Below are 20,529 nucleotides of genomic sequence, written 5' to 3' on the forward strand. Positions count from 1 at the left end.
GTAAGTAAAAGTATAATTAGCTAAATGCTGTTTGAATATTACACGTAAAAAGTACCCTGTAGTAAAAAATCCAATATTAACAAACAAAAACGTAATAGCTCAAGGATTTCTAACAATATTTTAAAAAATGTGTAAAAACAGAACCTTATACTTGATCAACTCTATGTAAGATAGTGAAGCACAAAGTACAATATTTCCTTTTGATTTGTAGTGGAGCACAAATGTGGACTTTCAAGAGAAATCTTGAGGAAATTGAGTTCAAGAAAGATTTTTGAAAATGGCTGAAGCTGTGAGCGAGAAGGAAAGAGGAGTGAGACACCGACAGCGAGACGAACATTTAAACATCTGTGAGCCTCATCTGGTTATCTTTAACCAGCACTAACTCTAATTATAATGATGTTTCTAACCGTGACTTTAACCCTTCAGCTCAACTTTGACATTATTTATCCAGAAGAAGAACAACAGGCTCAATTATTTAAAAATCTTCTAAACCATCAAAACAGTTTCAGTAAAAGTAAAACATATAAAAAATACTCTTTTAAGTACAAAATTAAAAAGATATTAGAAATATTATATTTTTTATTCATCAGCTAATTTTTTCCTTAATTGTTTTATTTTTACAGGGCATACAATACAAATACACATTTTAAGAGAAAACTATATTAAAGGTGGGGTAGGTAAGTTTGAGAAACCGGCTCGAGATACACTTTTTGTTATATTCCATGGAATGCTCTTAACATCCTGATAGCAATGAATATCTGAAGTGCTTTGACAAGAAATACATAAATAAATTTCATCAGTGGAAGCTGTGGTACTGTAAAAAGCACGACCAATCATCTGAGCCGGCCCGGCTAAAATAACTGGATGGCCTACCTGCCTGTCAGCCTTCCATCTGTGCACAAACTTATCTCGTGCCCTCATTGGTCATGGTTCGTGTGTGTTGGAGGAGGGGCTCTGTGAGGAAGTGGCAGATTTTCTCCGGCTGTTTATTTTCAAATTCTAGTGCACTCAAGCCGGTTTCTCCAAACTTACCTACCCCACCTTTAACACTTTTAACAATATTAACAATTTTCAAAATAAATACAAATGTACTAAACATAACTTTATTTGATATAACATTGAAACATCTCTTTAACATTCAGTTATGATGCTCCAAACATCTGGAACAAACTCCCAGAAACCTGCAGGTCCGCTGCAACGAAGACTACTTTGAAATCCAGCAAGAAGACTTTCCTCTTTGCTGCTTTTGATATATTCAGGCTTAGTATTTTTAGGGTTAAAGACCCCTACGTGTGCCGTTAGGGTTTCAAGACCCTGGTTCATGGAGGACACCAAAAAAGTCCTACAAAGACAAGGTAAACTTAACTATGTGCATTTAAAAAGAGGAATAGTTTCTAAAAGGTACCATGGGGTCAGATGAGAATCTTCCAAAGGGGGGTTCGTTTAGCACGAAACACTTGAAATAACTAAAGGACAAGTTAAAGAAGAAAGTAGAAAGAAAGTGAGGTCATAGAAAACTATTTCTGCTAGAAAGTGATCAATGTTTGAGTCAGAGCTCAACCTTTCAGATGTGTGTCTCTCACACTGCTCTGTGACTTTAATTCATGTACCTGTGATTTTAAATGAGTGTTTTTAAATGTCATTTTATATGTTTCTTAATGCTCTTCATGTCTTTCATTAGTGTGCACTTTGAATTGCCTTGTGTTGAAAAGTGCTGTGTAAATAAACTTGCCTTGTCTTTAACCTTCAACATAGTTTTACCATTTATTCAGAAATAATAGTTTTTAATACAAAAGAAAATCTTTATTTTAACTCATTTCAAACTTTATTTGGGATTCTCTGCTTTTCCCCCGATAACTGATGGATTGTAAAAAGAGAGAAATTATTACTTTTGGTGATTTAAAAAAATAAATGATGTTAACATCATTAAAATGGGAAAGAAAATGCCTTTCAGTTCTCAAGTGACTCACAGTTACTGACGGTTTCTATGGGAACACAACATCTCTCATGAGACTGAAAACCCCGTGACTTTACCCAGCAGCAGTCATTTCCTGTTCCTGTTTTAGAGTCATGTTGAGTTTCATAAGCTTTTAAAGGCTTCATAGCAGAACTCTACTTCTGTACCATCTGAGGTACTTCTGTGTACATCCCTCAGCATTTAAGAGTGAAATACTGTACTTTGTACTCCTCTATCTGGCAGCTTCACTAATCATGATTCCTGCAAAGAAACTACAGGATAATGTGACTCTAAGGGCAGTTTTGTCAATTTTACATCCAAACAAAGAGATTCTCCTTCAGACGTGTGGGATCTGAGTAGAGTTAATGATCTGTGTGCTTCCAGCACTCGGAGCATTAGGGCGTTTCCTGACAAACAGCCTAGCAGCCTGCTCTGAACTCTAGTAACCGCCAGAGGAGATTCAATCCTGATGTTGCCTGTTCTCCTGTGTGGACCTGCCTCTGATACATGAGAGCACTGAGAGGGGGAGGAGTTGCACCGTGGCACATTTCTGTGAGAGTCTTTGTCTGGTGAACAATCTGCTTTTTCTGTTAACAACACGCTGCTCTCAACATGGAGCTGATATCTGTCTTTGTTCAGGCCTAACAACACACTGAGTCTCTGAGGAGTTAAACCCCTCTGGACCTCTGTCACATGACTCATTACCACAGAACCACATCTCAGAGGTGGGAAGTAGTGGAGTACAAATACTTTGTTACTGTACTTAAGTACATGTTTCTGGTATCAGTACTTTACTCCACTACTTATTTTTCTGAAGACTTTTTACATGTTGAACACAAATACCTGTACTTTCTACTTCTTACACTTTGAACACAAATACCTGTACTTTCTACTTCTTACACTTTGAACACAAATACCTGTACTTTCTACTTCTTACATGTTGAACACAAATACCTGTACTTTCTACTTCTTACACTTTGAACACAAATACCTGTACTTTCTACTTCTTACATGTTGAACTCAAATACCTGTACTTTCTACTTCTTACATGTTGAACACAAATACCTGTACTTTCTACTTCTTACATGTTGAACCCAAATACCTGTACTTTCTACTTCTCACATGTTGAACACAAATACCTGTACTTTCTACTTCTTACATGTTGAACCCAAATACCTGTACTTTCTACTTCTTACATGTTGAACACAAATACCTGTACTTTCTACTTCTTACATGTTGAACACAAATACCTGTACTTTCTACTTCTTACATGTTGAACACAAATACCTGTACTTTCTACTTCTTACACTTTGAACACAAATACCTGTACTTTCTACTTCTCACATGTTGAACACAAATACCTGTACTTTCTACTTCTCACATGTTGAACTCAAATACCTGTACTTTCTACTTCTTACACTTTGAACACAAATACCTGTACTTTCTACTTCTTACACTTTGAACACAAATACCTGTACTTTCTACTTCTTACACTTTGAACACAAATACCTGTACTTTCTACTTCTTACATGTTGAACACAAATACCTGTACTTTCTACTTCTTACATGTTGAACACAAATACCTGTACTTTCTACTTCTTACATGTTGAACACAAATACCTGTACTTTCTACTTCTTACATGTTGAACCCAAATACCTGTACTTTCTACTTCTTACACTTTGAACACAAATACCTGTACTTTCTACTTCTTACATGTTGAACACAAATACCTGTACTTTCTACTTCTTACATTTTAACACAAATACCTGTACTTTCTACTTCTTACATTTTAACACAAATACCTGTACTTTCTACTTCTTACATTTTAACACAAATACCTGTACTTTCTACTTCTAATACTTCTTACATTTTAACACAAATACTTTCTACTTCTTACATTTGAACACAAATACCTGTACTTTCTACTTCTTACATGTTGAACACAAATACCTGTACTTTCTACTTCTTACATGTTGAACACAAATACCTGTACTTTCTACTTCTTACATGTTGAACACAAATACCTGTACTTTCTACTTCTTACATGTTGAACACAAATACCTGTACTTTCTACTTCTTACATGTTGAACACAAATACCTGTACTTTCTACTTCTTACATGTTGAACACAAATACCTGTACTTTCTACTTCTTACATGTTGAACACAAATACCTGTACTTTCTACTTCTTACATGTTGAACACAAATACCTGTACTTTCTACTTCTTACATGTTGAACACAAATACCTGTACTTTCTACTTCTTACATTTAACACAAATACCTGTACTTTCTACTTCTTACATGTTGAACACAAATACCTGTACTTTCTACTTCTTACACTTTAACACAAATACCTGTACTTTCTACTTCTCACATGTTGAACCCAAATACCTGTACTTTCTACTTCTTACATGTTGAACCCAAATACCTGTACTTTCTACTTCTTACATGTTGAACACAAATACCTGTACTTTCTACTTCTTACATGTTGAACTCAAATACCTGTACTTTCTACTTCTCACATGTTGAACTCAAATACCTGTACTTTCTACTTCTTACATGTTGAACCCAAATACCTGTACTTTCTACTTCTTACATGTTGAACACAAATACCTGTACTTTCTACTTCTTACATGTTGAACTCAAATACCTGTACTTTCTACTTCTTATATGTTGAACTCAAATACCTGTACTTTCTACTTCTTATATGTTGAACTCAAATACCTGTACTTTCTACTTCTTATATGTTGAACTCAAATACCTGTACTTTCTACTTTTTACATGTTGAACACAAATACCTGTACTTTCTACTTCTTACATGTTGAACTCAAATACCTGTACTTTCTACTTCTTACATGTTGAACCCAATACCTGTACTTTCTACTTCTTACATGTTGAACACAAATACCTGTACTTTCTACTTCTTACATGTTGAACCCAAATACCTGTACTTTCTACTTCTTACATGTTGAACACAAATACCTGTACTTTCTACTTCTTACATTTTGAACCCAAATACCTGTACTTTCTACTTCTTATATGTTGAACTCAAATACCTGTACTTTCTACTTCTTATATGTTGAACACAAATACCTGTACTTTCTACTTCTTACATTTTGAACACAAATACCTGTACTTTCTACTTCTTACATGTTGAACTCAAATACCTGTACTTTCTACTTCTTATATGTTGAACACAAATACCTGTACTTTCTACTTCTTACATGTTGAACACAAATACCTGTACTTTCTACTTCTTACATGTTGAACACAAATACCTGTACTTTCTACTTCTTACATGTTGAACACAAATACCTGTACTTTCTACTTCTTACATGTTGAACACAAATACCTGTACTTTCTACTTCTTACATGTTGAACACAAATACCTGTACTTTCTACTTCTTACATGTTGAACACAAATACCTGTACTTTCTACTTCTTACATTTTAACACAAATACCTGTACTTTCTACTTCTTACATGTTGAACACAAATACCTGTACTTTCTACTTCTTACACTTTAACACAAATACCTGTACTTTCTACTTCTCACATGTTGAACCCAAATACCTGTACTTTCTACTTCTTACATGTTGAACCCAAATACCTGTACTTTCTACTTCTTACATGTTGAACACAAATACCTGTACTTTCTACTTCTCACATGTTGAACTCAAATACCTGTACTTTCTACTTCTTACATGTTGAACTCAAATACCTGTACTTTCTACTTCTTACATGTTGAACCCAAATACCTGTACTTTCTACTTCTTATATGTTGAACACAAATACCTGTACTTTCTACTTCTTACATGTTGAACACAAATACCTGTACTTTCTACTTCTTACATGTTGAACACAAATACCTGTACTTTCTACTTCTCATGTTGAACTCAAATACCTGTACTTTCTACTTCTTACATGTTGAACTCAAATACCTGTACTTTCTACTTCTTACATGTTGAACCCAAATACCTGTACTTTCTACTTCTTATGTTGAACACAAATACCTGTACTTTCTACTTCTTATATGTTGAACACAAATACCTGTACTTTCTACTTCTTACATGTTGAACCCAAATACCTGTACTTTCTACTTCTTATATGTTGAACACAAATACCTGTACTTTCTACTTCTTACATGTTGAACACAAATACCTGTACTTTCTACTTCTTACATTTTGAACCCAAATACCTGTACTTTCTACTTCTTACATGTTGAACTCAAATACCTGTACTTTCTACTTCTTATGTTGAACACAAATACCTGTACTTTCTACTTCTTACATGTTGAACCCAAATACCTGTACTTTCTACTTCTTACATTTTGAACCCAAATACCTGTACTTTCTACTTCTTACATGTTGAACTCAAATACCTGTACTTTCTACTTCTACATTTTGAACCCAAATACCTGTACTTTCTACTTCTTACATGTTGAACTCAAATACCTGTACTTTCTACTTCTTACATGTTGAACACAAATACCTGTACTTTCTACTTCTTACATGTTGAACACAATACCTGTACTTTCTACTTCTTACATGTTGAACCCAAATACCTGTACTTTCTACTTCTTACATGTTGAACACAAATACCTGTACTTTCTACTTCTTACATTTTGAACCCAAATACCTGTACTTTCTACTTCTTATATGTTGAACTCAAATACCTGTACTTTCTACTTCTTATATGTTGAACACAAATACCTGTACTTTCTACTTCTTACATTTTGAACACAAATACCTGTACTTTCTACTTCTTACATGTTGAACTCAAATACCTGTACTTTCTACTTCTTATATGTTGAACACAAATACCTGTAACTTTCTACTCTTACATGTTGAACACAATACCTGTACTTTCTACTTCTTACATGTTGAACACAAATACCTGTACTTTCTACTTCTTACATGTTGAACACAAATACCTGTACTTTCTACTTCTTACATGTTGAACACAAATACCTGTACTTTCTACTTCTTACATGTTGAACACAAATACCTGTACTTTCTACTTCTTACATGTTGAACACAAATACCTGTACTTTCTACTTCTTACATTTTACACAAATACCTGTACTTTCTACTTCTTACATGTTGAACCACAAATACCTGTACTTTTTCTACTTCTTACACTTTAACACAAATACCTGTACTTTCTACTTCTCACATGTTGAACCCAAATACCTGTACTTTCTACTTCTTACATGTTGAACCCAAATACCTGTACTTTCTACTTCTTACATGTTGAACACAAATACCTGTACTTCTACTTCTCCCTTCTACTTTAACTCAACTTTTACTCTACTTCTACAGTTGAACTCAAATACCTGTACTTTCTACTTCTTACATGTTGAACCCAAATACCTGTACTTTCTACTTCTTATATGTTGAACACAAATACCTGTACTTTCTACTTCTTACATGTTGAACACAAATACCTGTACTTTCTACTTCTTACATGTTGAACACAAATACCTGTACTTTCTACTTCTCACATGTTGAACTCAAATACCTGTACTTTCTACTTCTTACATGTTGAACTCAAATACCTGTACTTTCTACTTCTTACATGTTGAACCCAAATACCTGTACTTTCTACTTCTTATATGTTGAACACAAATACCTGTACTTTCTACTTCTTATATGTTGAACACAAATACCTGTACTTTCTACTTCTTACATGTTGAACCCAAATACCTGTACTTTCTACTTCTTATATGTTGAACACAAATACCTGTACTTTCTACTTCTTACATGTTGAACACAAATACCTGTACTTTCTACTTCTTACATTTTGAACCCAAATACCTGTACTTTCTACTTCTTACATGTTGAACTCAAATACCTGTACTTTCTACTTCTTATATGTTGAACACAAATACCTGTACTTTCTACTTCTTACATGTTGAACCCAAATACCTGTACTTTCTACTTCTTACATTTTGAACCCAAATACCTGTACTTTCTACTTCTTACATGTTGAACTCAAATACCTGTACTTTCTACTTCTTACATGTTGAACTCAAATACCTGTACTTTCTACTTCTTACATGTTGAACACAAATACCTGTACTTTCTACTTCTTACATGTTGAACACAAATACCTGTACTTTCTACTTCTCACATGTTGAACACAAATACCTGTACTTTCTACTTCTTACATGTTGAACACAAATACCTGTACTTTCTACTTCTTACATGTTGAACCCAAATACCTGTACTTTCTACTTCTTACATCTTGAACCCAAATACCTGTACTTTCTACTTCATACATGTTGAACACAAATACCTGTACTTTCTACTTCTTACATGTTGAACACAAATACCTGTACTTTCTACTTCTTACATGTTGAACACAAATACCTGTACTTTCTACTTCTTACATGTTGAACTCAAATACCTGTACTTTCTACTTCTTACATTTTGAACCCAAATACCTGTACTTTCTACTTCTTACATGTTGAACTCAAATACCTGTACTTTCTACTTCTTACATTTTGAACCCAAATACCTGTACTTTCTACTTCTTACATGTTGAACTCAAATACCTGTACTTTCTACTTCTTACATGTTGAACACAAATACCTGTACTTTCTACTTCTTACATGTTGAACACAAATACCTGTACTTTCTACTTCTCACATGTTGAACACAAATACCTGTACTTTCTACTTCTTACATGTTGAACACAAATACCTGTACTTTCTACTTCTTACATGTTGAACCCAAATACCTGTACTTTCTACTTCTTACATCTTGAACCCAAATACCTGTACTTTCTACTTCATACATGTTGAACACAAATACCTGTACTTTCTACTTCTTACATGTTGAACACAAATACCTGTACTTTCTACTTCTTACATGTTGAACACAAATACCTGTACTTTCTACTTCTTACATGTTGAACTCAAATACCTGTACTTTCTACTTCTTACATGTTGAACACAAATACCTGTACTTTCTACTTCTTACATGTTGAACACAAATACCTGTACTTTCTACTTCTTACATGTTGAACACAAATACCTGTACTTTCTACTTCTTACATGTTGAACTCAAATACCTGTACTTTCTACTTCTCACATTTCCCAAACAGGCTGGTTCCTTTAGTTTGAATGTGTGTTTGGTGGCGTGATCATTATTATTTAGAGTCATTGCGTGCCTATTGATTTGAACACGATCCGTGTATCCATCATTTCCTGGTCTTCTCTAAAGAAGAGGGACCAATGAAAACGTTGTCATGTTGCCGTTGTTCAGCATGGAAACATTCATTAGCTAACAATGACATTATTGTTCTATTAATATAAAGGGAGGTCAGGTACTCTTTAAAACAGCTGCTAGTTATGGGTACTTTCTACTGAAGTACATTTCAAAGCCTCTTTACTTTGACTTGAGTAAAGAAGTTTAGTCAGTACTTCTACTTTCACCAGAGTATTTTTAAACACGAGTATCTGTACTTCTACTTGAGTAAAGGACGTGTGTACTTTTGCCATCTCTCTGGTTACATCTCAGACTTCTTCTCTTAATATTAATGACCGTATTCATTCCTCATGAGATCCTCCAGGTCTCAGTAAGCGTTGTGATGTCTGTAAATCAAACGCCCTGATGACGCTGGGACTGATCTTTACTTTCTGAGTCAGGGCGCTCTGAGTCCTGACACGGTGTACACATGTTAGGACACATCAATACTCAGGCAGTATTCTGGATCATCAGTGAGAGCAGGATGACCTCTCAGCAAGTTTTACTGACAGAGAAGTCACAGGTTCAACCCCTATCAATGTGTCCAAAGAGAAAACACTGAACTCATAACAACACAGAACGATCCATGCTGAGATTAGATATTAAAATAGTTTGACATTTGGAGATTTCTGCAAGAATTTCATTTCTCTTGATGTTAAAAAATGCTTTCGGATTCAAGACGTGTTTCTTTTTGAAAATGTTTATTTATTTAAACTGTATTAAAAAGGATTGATTTGTAATTTGAACAAACAGAGTCATTTTACTTATATTTCAACACAGTTTAGATTTCCACTTCCTGCAAACAAACAAACGAGGAGAGGAGGAAGAGATGCTTTACAACGTGTACAAACTCCTTTCATCCTAAGAGTAGATGTGCAGGATAAAGCACGAGCAGTTTTATGGCGGCTGTTTTTCTTGGCTCAGTTCCTCTGTCTCTGCAGAAACATGTCGGTGTTATGCGACCTGTTGCCACCGATTGAAATGAGGTCAAAGTGTTGTTATTGTGAAATAAACTCACACACTCTCTGCTCAGTGTGTGTGTCAGCAGGTTTTTAATGCACATCTCTTCCCTCTGAAGTTCTTTATGTGCAGCTTGCAAATAAGATCCAGGGTTCCCACTCATTCCTGACATTAAGCTTCTCAACACTCACATGTAATATACTTTTAAATGTTGGCCATGAGGGTTGTGCAACAGGTCTCCTTTGTCAGTTTGTGCGTCTGTGTTTGTTCAAACGGTGCATGACTGATGATATGTGTATGTATTTGTATGTGTATTATGTTTGTATCTGTACATGTATGCGGAACTGCAGGACAGTCAGAACTACAGGCCTGTTGCTCTGACTTCACACGTCATGAAGATCTTTGACAGACTGATTCTGCAGCACCTCAAACCCCTCGTGTGTGACTCCATGGACCCTCTACAGTTTGCTTACCAGGAAACCACTGGTGTAGAGGAAGCTATCACCTCCAAGCTCCACAGAGCCCACACGCAGCTGGAGGAGCCGCACAGCTCACTAAGAATCCTGTTCTTCGACTTCTCCAGCGCCTTCAACACGATCCAGCTGCTGGCTGAGAAGCTGTCAGTGATGCAGGTGGATCACAGCCTGGTGGCCTGGATCACAGACTACCTCACCAGCAGACCTCAGTATGTCAGACTGCAGGGTCTGATGTGCTGCTGAGCAACACCGGAGCCCCCCAAGGAACTGTGCTGTCACCATCCTGTTCACCCTCTACACCTCCGACTTCCTCTTCAACTCCGGCTCGTGCCACCTACAGAAGTTCTCTGACGACTCCTCCTCTGTCAGCTGCATCACATGACAATGAGGAGGAGTACAGGGCCCTGGTGGAGAACTTCGTAGGCTGGTGTGACAACAATCACCTCCAGCTCAACATCAGCAAGACTAAGGAGCTGGTGGTGGACTTCAGGCGGAGCAGGAAGAGGCCTCTGACCCCCATCACCATCAGGGGGGAGGAGGTGGAGGTTAACTTCAGGAGGAGCAGGAAGAGGCCTCTGACCCCGATCACCATCAGGGGGGAGGAGGTGGAGGTTAACTTCAGGAGGAGCAGGAAGAGGCCTCTGACCCCGATCACCATCAGGGGGGAGGAGGTGGAGGTTAACTTCAGGAGGAGCAGGAAGAGGCCTCTGACCTCCATCACCATCAGGGGGGAGGAGGTGGAGGTTAACTTCAGGAGGAGCAGGAAGAGGCCTCTGACCTCCATCACCATCAGGGGGGAGGAGGTGGAGGTTAACTTCAGGAGGAGCAGGAAGAGGCCTCTGACCCCCATCACCATCAGGGGGGAGGAGGTGGAGGTTAACTTCAGGGAGGAGCAGGAAGAGGCCTCTGACCCCGATCACCATCAGGGGGGAGGAGGTGGAGGTTAACTTCAGGAGGAGCAGGAAGAGGCCTCTGACCCCGATCACCATCAGGGGGGAGGAGGTGGAGGTGGACTTCAGGAGGAGCAGGAAGAGGCCTCTGACCCCGATCACCATCAGGGGGGAGGAGGTGGAGGTGGACTTCAGGAGGAGCAGGAAGAGGCCTCTGACCTCCATCACCATCAGGGGGGAGGAGGTGGAGGTTAACTTCAGGAGGAGCAGGAAGAGGCCTCTGACCTCCATCACCATCAGGGGGGAGGAGGTGGAGGTTAACTTCAGGAGGAGCAGGAAGAGGCCTCTGACCCCCATCACACATCAGGGGGGAGGAGGTGGAGGTTAACTTCAGGAGGAGCAGGGAAGAGGCCTCTGACCCCCCATCCCCATCAGGGGGGAGGAGGTGGAGGTTAACTTCAGGAGGAGCAGGAAGAGGCCTCTGACCCCCATCACCATCAGGGGGGAGGAGGTGGAGGTTAACTTCAGGAGGAGCAGGAAGAGGCCTCTGACCTCCATCACCATCAGGGGGGAGGAGGTGGAGGTTAACTTCAGGAGGAGCAGGAAGAGGCCTCTGACCTCCATCACCATCAGGGGGAGGAGGTGGAGGTTAACTTCAGGAGGAGCAGGAAGAGGCCTCTGACCTCCATCACCATCAGGGGGGAGGAGGTGGAGGTTAACTTCAGGAGGAGCAGGAAGAGGCCTCTGACCCCCCATCAGGGGGAGGAGGTGGAGGTTAACTTCAGGAGGAGCAGGAAGAGGCCTCTGACCCCCATCCCCATCAGGGGGAGGAGGTGGAGGTTAACTTCAGGAGGAGCAGAAGAGGCCTCTGACCCCCATCACCATCAGGGGGGAGGAGGTGGAGGTTAACTTCAGGAGGAGCAGGAAGAGGCCTCTGACCCCCATCACCATCAGGGGGGAGGAGGTGGAGGTTAACTTCAGGAGGAGCAGGAAGAGGCCTCTGACCCCCATCACCATCAGGGGGGAGGAGGTGGAGGTTAACTTCAGGAGGAGCAGGAAGAGGCCTCTGACCCCCATCACCATCAGGGGGAGGAGGTGGAGGTGGACTTCAGGAGGAGCAGGAAGAGGCCTCTGACCCCCATCACCATCAGGGGGGGAGGAGGTGGAGGTTAACTTCAGGAGGAGCAGGAAGAGGCCTCTGACCCCCATCACCATCAGGGGGGAGGAGGTGGAGGTTAACTTCAGGAGGAGCAGGAAGAGGCCTCTGACCCCCATCACCATCAGGGGGAGGAGGTGGAGGTGGACTTCAGGAGGAGCAGGAAGAGGCCTCTGACCCCCCATCACCATCAGGGGGGAGGAGGTGGAGGTTAACTTCAGGAGGAGCAGGAAGAGGCCTCTGACCACCCATCACCAATCAGGGGGGAGGAGGTGGAGGTTAACTTCAGGAGGAGCAGGAAGAGGCCTCTGACCCCCATCACCATCAGGGGGGAGGAGGTGGAGGTTAACTTCAGGAGGAGCAGGAAGAGGCCTCTGACCCCCATCACCATCAGGAGGGAGGAGGTGGAGGTGGTGAACAGCTACAAGTTCCTGGGAGTGCACTTGAACAATGAACTGGACAGACTGATGCTCTCCTCAGGAAGGGACAGAGCCAGCTGCTCTTCCTGAGGAGGCTCAGGGCCTTCAGCACGAGGCTGCTGCAGATGTTCTACCAGTCTGTGGGGGCCAGTGGGCTCTTCTTTGCCGTGGTGTGCTGGGGGGGAGACACCAACACTAGGGACACTGGCAGGCTGAACAAGCTGGTGAGGAAGGCTAGCTCTGTAGTGGGAGTACAACTGGACAATCTGGAGGAGGTGGCAGAGGGGAGGACGAGGAGGAAGCTCGACAGCATCCTAGAGAACCCCTCCCACCCACTCCACGCAGAGCTAGTGAAGATGAGGAGTACGTTCAGCCACAGACTCATCCCTCCACGACAACGCACCGCCTCGGACAGTCCTTTGTGCCTGTAGCCATCAGGCTGCACAACAAGGGGGGCAATCATGAAAAAGAAATCAAATCAAATCACTGGACATAAATATACACTGTTTCCACAACCCATGTTAATATATTAGTAGTAGATCAAATATGTAGATAGATGTGTCACTATATGTACAGATGTCACTTTTCACTTTAACTCATTCCGGACTTCATAACTGAGATGACCAAATATGTATATATGCTGACAGTTATTTTACTCTTATTTTTACTCATCTCCTATTTCATAGTCTTTTATTATTATTATCATTATTAATTAAAAAAAAGTTTGATGTTATGAATCTGTGCTTCCTGTTTGTTCACGCTCACCCTGTTGCTGCTTTGTACTACTGAATTTACCCACGGGGATTAATAAAGGTCCATCTTATCTTATCTTATCTTATCTTATCAAATGTCCTTACGGGGACAATACAGTAAATCGTATCGTATCACAAATACCATGTAAAACCAGGAAGTTCACGGATCCAGGAAATGTGTGGAGCTCGATCTGAACGGTTCACTCATTGTTATCATTAGTGTTAGAAAGAGGGACTTCATGACTCTTCATTTTTTATTTTAGATAGTTTGAGCAATACATAATATACAAAAGTTACATTAATAATACACAAAACACACAACACATAAATATATAAATAACTTAAACAGAGAGCACACCGGAAAACGCACACACACACACCTGGAAGGGGCGGTCTCTCCCTAACTCCCGCCAACAACATTGCCTAAATAACTTTACAAATGTACTAAACTGCACATCTGATAACTGAAATAACTATTAACTTGGACACGCTACAATATTATCATTAATATTTACATTAAAACATTCCTTTGACACTTATAACATTACTTTGCAAGGTAAGCACAACCAAAATAAGTTTGTAAACGCAGAATTTTGTTCGAACATCCGGTTTTCTATAATAACAGTGACATCATCTGCATAGGCGATGGCAGGTATTTTGGGCGCATGGCCAACTGGTGTTCCTGATATTAACTTGTCATTGTTTATAAGTTTAATTAATGGACTTATGGCTAGCACGTTGCCCTCCTGCTTAACCCCTCTTTCAACATTACATGCACTGGTTAACACACCGTTTACATTTTTACAGACACAAGATTTAAAATATAGACACTTAATCATGACTCTTCATGCTGCGATGCATGTTCATATAGAATACACTGGTAGATTCTGAACTCATGTTTTAACCCTGATGATAAAGGTTGATCTGCAGAGCTCTGCTGCCCCCTGCTGCTCGGTTAGATACTAACAATACATCTAATACTGTCTCACACTATCACACTCTGGACCACTGAGTCAGGTTTGAGATAGGAGGGTTATAAAGTGTTTTTCTGTATTTCCCTAAATAAATAACATTTAAAAACCAGCTGTGGAAGATTTTTTTTTTTTTTAAAGTCAGTCTAGCAGGTTTTCACAAGGAATTGTATTTAGTGCATACATACAATAGGAGAACAAATATAAATATAATATATATTATATGATATTATTAAATGTATTTAAAAATAATATATATTATAAAAGCAATTCGAACAAATAAAATATACAAATAAAAAAAAGGAAATACACAAAGGATTTGGTAAATTACTGCAAAGAAAATCTGTGTATATTTATATATAATTTACTATAGGCATTGTGCTTTTCTTTTTCTGCTTTATATCCAAAAAAAGGAGGTTTAATTTGATAAAATAGTGACTTATATTCGGCTCAGCCTTTTGTTGAACTGTATACAAAAGTTATGATGGATTAACATATATTCCTCTTGAATAGTACTGACTGTAAACATTAATATTAAATACATTAAAACTCTATTAAAAAATGTTGGTCCGAGTGCAGTACAACGCTTTAAATAAAAATATAAAAAAAAGAAAAGTGATATTTTCTTATATTCTTAAGTCAACCGTTTTTGGCGCCACCTGCAGGCGGTCAGCTGCATTGCAAGTCTAATACATTTGATTATTTAAAGTGGACCTATCATTTTCAAAATACCAAACAGATCATGCATTTTAGCCATGCCTCATTTCGCTCAGGGCTGATTCTGTGAGAACCATCTACAGGCCTGGCATATGTACTACAGCGTCTCCAGCGCTTTCGAACGGCAATGGCCGTGGCTGTCTCCTCCTGATTGGTGGAGTTGGCCCAATAGCCGTAGCGCCACCGTCCTGACGTCAGGACAGTGTTCAAATCTGGATCAGTTTTTATCAGATCCGTTGCAGCCCCTTTTTTAGAGATTTGGGTATGGAGGAAAATAGAGAGGGTTGTGTTTTCTGACACTTGGTGAGTTCCCTGGAACACCGGGGACACATATTCATGTAGAAAAGACGTACAAAAGTGCATTTTGCATGATAGGTCCCCTTTAACCAAAATTCACAAATTTGACTCCAGGACACATTTTATTTAATTTGACTGTTTCCAATTTATTAAGCACCACGAGATTTATCTTCATTTTACACTCTGATGAATACATTATTATGATTATTACTATTTTCTTATGTTTCATTATTATTATTTTTTGTATTGTATAATTACAATTTTATTATTTTTTATTTCGTTTTTGTATTTTTATTTCTACAATTTTTTTAATATTATTATTATTATTTGTATTAATATAACAATTATTACCTTAGTAAATATTTCCTCATGTTCAGAAATATTAAGTATTCTGATATACTCCAGTAAAAGTACACATTTATCATAAATGTAGGTCATTTTAATGTGATTTGTACCATTAGGTATAATTGTGTGACTACTTTAAAAGTAATTCATTTTTAATCATTATGTATATTTATATTTAAGTTCTATCAGTTGAAATGATAACTAAGTGAAGTTATGTTGCAGTAATAAGACAGACCTCTAGAGGGCGCCAGATTATTATGTTTTCAGGGTTTAGAGTTATTCATTTCTGTTTAAATACACATATTTAAACTAACCATGCTAGGCTAACATTTACCCAGAGAGAGTGCTAATGTGTGCTGAATACTTCTCATTATTCCTGCAGTCTGTTTGATATTTACTAAAAAGGAAGTGAGTACATGTGACTTTAATAATAAGAGAAATAAATGTAATATATATTCACTGAAAGCTTCTTTGTTGTTGTTATATGTGAAATATGATGAAAGACTCCCACTATGTTTATGTTTATTTAGGATCCCCATTAGCTTTTGCTCTTGACAAAAGCTACTCTTCCTGGGGTCCGACACTTAAAACAACAATAATACAAGACAACAACATTCAAGACATAAGTCCTGACATCATCAACAACATTAACAACATCATCAACAATCTCATCCACTTAAAACATCAATCTCAGCCAAGGATGAGTGCACAAGACACCCACCAGCACAAAGCATGACTTTAGGGTTCACAGCTCACAGGATACATGGTCATTAGTAGATGGCCCTTCAATCTCTTGTTGAAAGAGGCTCTGGACTCTATGTCAGCGAGGTAGTTTGGCAATGAGTTCCTTTATAGCTCTGTAAGTCAAAGAAGGTTTCAGAACATGTGTCCTGGGTTTAGGGGCCAGTAGATGTTGTAGCTTGTCTAGTCTTATGGTCGCGCTCGTCTCTGCTAGAGATTTAAGCGAGAGAGAAACCGTACGGCTGTGAGCGGCGTGGGAATTATTGATAGTCTCCGAATGTTTTGAATTCTTAAAGGAATCGCTAATAACAGTATTTTAATGCAAAATGAATCTCCTGTGCTGCCTGTGTGTGTGTGTGTGTGTGTGTGTGTGTGTGTGTGTGTGTGTGTGTTGTGTGTGTGTGTGTGTGTGTGTGTGTGTGTGTGTGTGTGTGTGTGTGTGTGTGTGTGTGTGTGTGTGTGTGTGTTCACCTCTAAGTATGTAAACCATCCTGTTTGGCATCAGTTCATCTCTCACATGTCTCTGTGGACAATAAAGTATATCGTATCGTATTACAAATAACATGTAAAACCAGGAAGTTCACGGATCCAGGAAATGTGTGTTTGGAGCTCGATCTGAACGGTTTCACTCATTGTTATCATTAGTTTGAGTTAGAAAGAGGGACTTCATGACTCTTCATGCTGCGATGCATGTTCATATAGAATACACTGGTAGATTCTGACCTCATGTTTTAACCCTGATGATAAAGGTTGATCTGCAGAGCTCTGCTGCCCCCTGCTGCTCGGTTAGATACTAACAATACATCTAATACTGTCTCACACTATCACACTCTGGACCCCTGAGTCAGGTTTGAGATAGGAGGGTTATAAAGTGTTTACCTGTATTAATAAAAAGCAGCTGTGGATGATTCTTTTAAAAAAAATCTAAAGTTAGTCTAGCAGGTTTTCCCAAGGACTTGTATTTAGTGCCCCTGCAACAAATAGGAGAAAAAGTAGAAATATTATTAGAAATGTATTTATTTGAGTAATTGATATTATTAAATATATTATCATTTTTTTTACACCAAATAAAATATACAAAAAAGAGGAAATACAATAGGAATTTTGCAAATTACTACAAAAAATCAATATATATTTATATATCTTATTTACAATATATATGGCTTTATAACCAAGAAAAGAAAGTTTAATTTGAGCCTTTTGTTGAACTGTTTACAAACATTGTGACGGATTCAAATATATTCCTCTTGAATAGTACTGACTGTAACAATTCATATGAAATACACTAAAACTATATAAATCTGATTTGGTCCGATGTAAGCAGTACAACGCTTCAAATAAGAAAATAGAGAATACAAAAATAAAATATGTTCTTATTAGTAAGTAACTGCAAAACAAGAGACATTTAATATCGACATACAGATGTTAACGACTTCCTGTTACCTCGTATTGTTTTTAACTCAGGACCATATACCGGTTAGTCTAGAAAACGGTAAAATTGTGCATTTTATTATAAAGTTGTGTATATTTACAGACTGTTGCAAAAACTAAGAAGCTCAGTTTTTAAATCAAAAAGTGGTTTACAAAAAATAAACACCGTTAAAGATTTTTGAGTTTTATTTATTTTATTTTTATTCAAGGGATTCTGATTTGAAAGCGGTGTTACGGAAAGTTACAACATTTCCTGTTTCTGTCAGAGAGAGGGGAGTTCATCCCAAAAGCTTGCTGCTGTGTTTACCCCCTCCACCTGATAGGAGGAGCCTCGTTCAGCTGAGAGAGAGACTACGGACTGAGAGAGACAGACTACAGACTGAGAGAGAGACTACAGACTGAGAGAGAGACTACAGACTGAGAGAGAGACTACAGACTGAGAGAGAGACTACAGACTGAGAGAGAGACTACAGACTGAGAGAGAGACTACAGACTGAGAGAGAGACTACAGACTGAGAGAGAGAGACTACAGACTGAGAGAGAGACTACAGACTGAGAGAGAGACTACAGACTGAGAGAGAGACTACAGACTGAGAGAGAGAGACTACAGACTGAGAGAGAGACTACAGACTGAAAGAGAGACTACAGACTGAGAGAGAGAGACTACAGACTGAGAGAGAGAGACTACAGACTGAGAGAGAGACTACAGACTGAGAGAGAGAGACTACAGACTGAGAGAGAGACTACAGACTGAGAGAGAGAGACTACAGACTGAGAGAGAGACTACAGACTGAGAGAGAGAGACTACAGACTGAGAGAGAGACTACAGACTGAGAGAGAGAGACAGACTGAGAAGAGAGACTACAGACTGAGAGAGAGACTACAGACTGAGAGAGAGACTACAGACTGAGAGAGAGACTACAGACTGAGAGAGAGACTACAGACTGAGAGAGAGAGACTACAGACTGAGAGAGAGAGACTACAGACTGAGAGAGAGACTACAGACTGAGAGAGAGAGAGACTACAGACTGAGAGAGAGACTACAGACTGAGAGAGAGACTACAGACTGAGAGAGAGACTACAGACTGAGAGAGAGACTACAGACTGAGAGAGAGACTACAGACTGAGAGAGAGACTACAGACTGAGAGAGAGACTACAGACTGAGAGAGAGACTACAGACTGAGAGAGAGAGAGAAAGACTACAGACTGAGAGAGAGACTACAGACTGAGAGAGAGACTACAGACTGAGAGAGAGAGACTACAGACTGAGAGAGAGAGAGACTACAGACTGAGAGAGAGACTACAGACTGAGAGAGAGAGAGACTACAGACTGAGAGAGAGACTACAGACTGAGAGAGAGACTACAGACTGAGAGAGAGAGAGACTACAGACTGAGAGAGAGAGACTACAGACTGAGAGAGAGACTACAGACTGAGAGAGAGACTACAGACTGAGAGAGAGAGACTACAGACTGAGAGAGAGACTACAGACTGAGAGAGAGAGACTACAGACTGAGAGAGAGACTACAGACTGAGAGAGAGAGACTACAGACTGAGAGAGAGACTACAGACTGAGAGAGAGACTACAGACTGAGAGAGAGACTACAGACTGAGAGAGAGACTACAGACTGAGAGAGAGACTACAGACTGAGAGAGAGACTACAGACTGAGAGAGAGAGACTACAGACTGAGAGAGAGACTACAGACTGAGAGAGAGACTACAGACTGAGAGAGAGAGACTACAGACTGAGAGAGAGACTACAGACTGAGAGAGAGACTACAGACTGAGAGAGAGACTACAGACTGAGAGAGAGATACAGACTGAGAGAGAGACTACAGACTGAGAGAGAGACTACAGACTGAGAGAGAGAGACTACAGACTGAGAGAGAGACTACAGACTGAGAGAGAGACTACAGACTGAGAGAGAGACTACAGACTGAGAGAGAGACTACAGACTGAGAGAGAGAGACTACAGACTGAGAGAGAGACTACAGACTGAGAGAGAGAGAGACTACAGACTGAGAGAGAGACTACAGACTGAGAGAGAGAGACTACAGACTGAGAGAGACTACAGACTGAGAGAGAGACTACATACTGAGAGAGAGACTACAGACTGAGAGAGAGACTACAGACTGAGAGAGACTACAGACTGAGAGAGAGACTACA

Source organism: Trematomus bernacchii, unplaced genomic scaffold (assembly GCF_902827165.1).
Source record: "Trematomus bernacchii unplaced genomic scaffold, fTreBer1.1, whole genome shotgun sequence".
NCBI classification, from domain to species: domain Eukaryota; kingdom Metazoa; phylum Chordata; class Actinopteri; order Perciformes; family Nototheniidae; genus Trematomus; species Trematomus bernacchii.